Here is a 3902-nt window from a genome sequence, read left to right as displayed (position 1 = left end):
TTTTTTTTTTTTTTTTTTTTTTTTTTTTACCCGGAAGAATCCAGTTTCCACCCGTGGAATTATTATACGTAACCGCGTGCGAGAGATGGAATGTAAATCCATGCGAAAAAGGCTATGCGTGTGCGTGTCTTTTTTAATGTGTGCTTTTTCGTACGCGTGAATGTTTTCGAAATGCACATGTAACTCGTAAGTGCTACATTTTTTCTTCTTTTTTTTTTTGAGGGGGGAGGGGGAGGAGGCAAGGAGGCAAAAGAAAAGAAACTCTGTTGAACAATCTATCTATCGATGTATTTTTTCTTTTTTTACCGGAACTTCTATCCATTCCTTGTTATTCCCTACATTCTTCACAGGGACACAGGATTATTTTGATAAAATAATTAGACGAAGTTTCGATTTTTTTTTCTTTTTTTTTTTTTTAGAAAGAAAAAATCTAACATCGTTAGAATACTCGATCGACTCGATTTTTCATTTCACGATCCAAGTTTGGTAATTCTGCTTATCAAATTTTCTTTCCCTTTCTTAACTTCGGACAAAGTAAAGAGGTAGATATAAAAAGTTTTCCAGAATTAATTTCGCGCAATTTAATATTGTAATTTTTGCCCCAAAGTTTTGCCCCAACTTCTTGGTGCAAGACCTTAAAATATCGTGTTGAACTTGCCGATCAAACTCTCTCTCTCTCTCTCTCTCTGTCTTTCTCCACTTTTCCTTCCGTCATCTTCCTAACTATTCAAGAAGTACAGAATTCTAAGCGAGAGAACATAAAATCGAGTACCTTCTTTCTATCCCGCGATGATAAAATCGTACGAATATCGTGAATGTTTGAAAAATTACAAATAATTATTTTTTCATCGATTTTAATTCGATAATTTTCCATTAGCCAATTAACCTATCGAATCGAATCGAGCCTCGAATCATCATGGTATATTTGCCAATATTCAAGAGACACTGAAAATGAAGAGAAGGCGCAATATCGATTAAAAAAAAAAATCAATTTTTTCGCGAAGTTTCATTTAAAAAGGATTCTAAAAGATTCAGCGGATCTTTTAATTGCATCGCGCGCCATAATTAAGAATTTCCAGGCTATCCAATGGCGAGTTTCATTATTAACCATCCTTCCTTTTCTTTTTTTTTCTTTTTCTTTTTTTTTTTTCCTTCTCCGTTTCGATCCTCTATCGAATTTTATTCCTCTTTTACAAAACTTCCTCACCAACGTCGACTCTCGTTCTAATTTTATTTCACGAGAAACGAAACGCTCGGGATGAAAAAGAAAAGAAGAAAAGAAAATCGGAGAAATAAGTAGAAAATTCATAACGTTTAATTTTAGAAAACTCGTTGATGCAATTTTTTTTCTTTCGAGAGTGCGATTAAAAAAAAAGTTGAACATCCTGAAACAATGTGATTCCCCATCGATTATACCCGAATGAATATCGACTTCGTTCAAAAATATTATCTACTTTCAATCAACTTTAATCGAAAAGAAATTTTGAATCTTAAATCGATTTCCAAGACCATTAATTTTTTTCTCGATATTTTTGGAAGATGTATCTATTTATTTATTTATTTTTTCGCCAAATTGTTGATACGTTCCTCCTCGAGTGAATCGTCGATTTATCCACACGACGCCTTATTCCCCCTAAACTTGGGCGAAAGTTATCACGCGGCCCAAGGTAAACCACGAATTTTCACTTAAGATCGATAAAAGCTCGCCAACTGTGCGGCATCCATTCGAAAACTTTCCATTCTTCACCGCGGGTATCCCCGCGCTTAATCAACCCGCCATTTACGCCGAAGAATTATTAGATAATCGTGTCGAAAACTTTAAAACTCTCCCCCATTGAGAATCTCAGGGATGTGCAAACGAAGTCGTTTGAAATTGTTGGTCGAAGGGAGGAAAGTTGTGTGCGAAAATTCGAGGAAGGATTAAATTAAGGAGGGAGGGATTTAACGCGTGCAAATAGTTTCGTTTTCTCCCTCTCTCTTCTGTGTGAAAATTCGAAGAATTTGAACTGCGAAAAGAAATGGTATATTTCCAATCTTTTCGAGATCGGCTCGTAAATAATTAAGATTTCGATCGTTTCGAAATCTTAGATTTCGGAGGAAACTGCATCAAAGGGATTACAATTGAAAAACAATCGACTAAGCGGGCAAAGGAGAGTGGTTCGCGTGCAAGCCTGGATTCCAATCAATCTTGGTAGTCGTCTTAAGCAGCTTTGGCAACCGGCATCCTGTAACCGACAGGGGCGTAACACGATCTCAATCCCCCTTTGCAAGACGCGGAACCCCTTGCCACCGATCCAGGTAGAGGGGGTGGATTGGCAAGGATATATCCTGTTAATTACGCAATCTCGGCTTTGCCTATGACGTTAAACGTCCTGGCCAGAACCACCAGTCTGTTTCCTGACAGCTCGCAATTTCCCATCTAGACGAATTTCGAGACCGAGCAGGAATTTCCACGATTCCGCGATGCTTGTTGCTTATCCAGTTTGCAGTACAGGTCGAGACAGTCGAGAAATTATCACGAAACCTCGTCTCGAGTCGATCGCAAATAATCGAAATCTGATCCAAGGGCAAACCTTTTGTCCGTCATTCGAGATATTTCCAAGATTATCTATCCTCGCTGCAAATGAAACGTTTCCCCAGATTTTCGGAAAGATTAACGGGAGAGATAGAGACAGATAGATGTGCGCTCGATCCTTCAGATTTCCTCGATTCTCTCGAAAAGTTTTCAACTCGACGACGTCGCGTGGAAATTCTCCGGGGGATAAACTGAAAACGGGTTTTCGTTTAATCGTAGGGGAATCGAAATCGTTAATACATTCGAACGAGAGGAAGCGGCGATCGTTGCACTTGTGACACGAGAGCGTGTGTTCCTCGAAATCTAATGCGAATTTCTCGAGAAGTCGAGTCGAGCTCGACGCCTGATCATCGGCCGACTTTATCCACTTAAAACTTTCACTTACTTTACCGCTCAACTTTCCCGCAAAGGGAGAGAGAGAGAGAGAGAGAGAGAGAGAGAGAGAGTCAACAGGACTTATTTACCGACCGGAACTTCGAATATTGGGTTAAACTTTGTGGAATAGTTTATCGAAAAATGGCGAATAATTTAATGGGTCCCGTGGATACGGGAAAGGTGGAGAGTTGGCAGATCAATCGATCAAATCGGATGGAGAGCTGTGTGGAAAAATTTCCAAAGAATGGAATGTTTATGAAGAGGAACATTTTCTTTTCTTATTCTCGTGGGATTGATTTAGAATCAGGAAATGAATAATACGAGTAATGTCGAATAAATATAAAGTAAAGAGTTGAACGAAACATTTTATTATTATTTCGATGTATCAATAATGATGATCATCCTCCGAAAGAAGAAGTTGAAAAGTTGAAAATTACCATTGAAAGTGGTTATATCTACGTATACAGGCAAGACAGTTCGGGGTATAAAATGAAATGGTTGTTAGTTTTCTCCAAGAGTGAGTTTTCTTCTTTTTTGGCCAAATAAAAATCTATATCGGAGTAGCAGGGAGAGAGATAGAATGACTTCACGAAGGAAGAAAGCAGAAAGTTGCTCGACTAACATTTCTTCCACCGGAGGAAGAAAGTTGAGAATGTCGTCGAAGATCACAAAGGGACGAACATTAAGGGTTGATTTATGGGGAGAGGCGAAAAACTCACGGTCCAATGCGCTCTGATAAACATTATCCACGTTTCTCTTCGATTCTTTCTTCTTCTTCTTCTTCTTCTTCTTCTTCTTCTTCTTCTTCTTCTTCTTTTTCTTCGACTGCAACGTCTCCTTTTTGAGAATTCAATTTATAAAAATGTTTCGAGTTTTTAACGAATATCCAATATTACGATCAATTTTTACGATCTTAAGATTTTAAATCTTTGTATATTAAATACCATTTCGT

This window comes from Apis dorsata, unplaced genomic scaffold (assembly GCF_000469605.1).
Source record: "Apis dorsata unplaced genomic scaffold, Apis dorsata 1.3 scaffold_82, whole genome shotgun sequence".
Lineage (NCBI taxonomy): Eukaryota > Metazoa > Arthropoda > Insecta > Hymenoptera > Apidae > Apis > Apis dorsata.
This window is presented reverse-complemented; position numbering follows the sequence as displayed.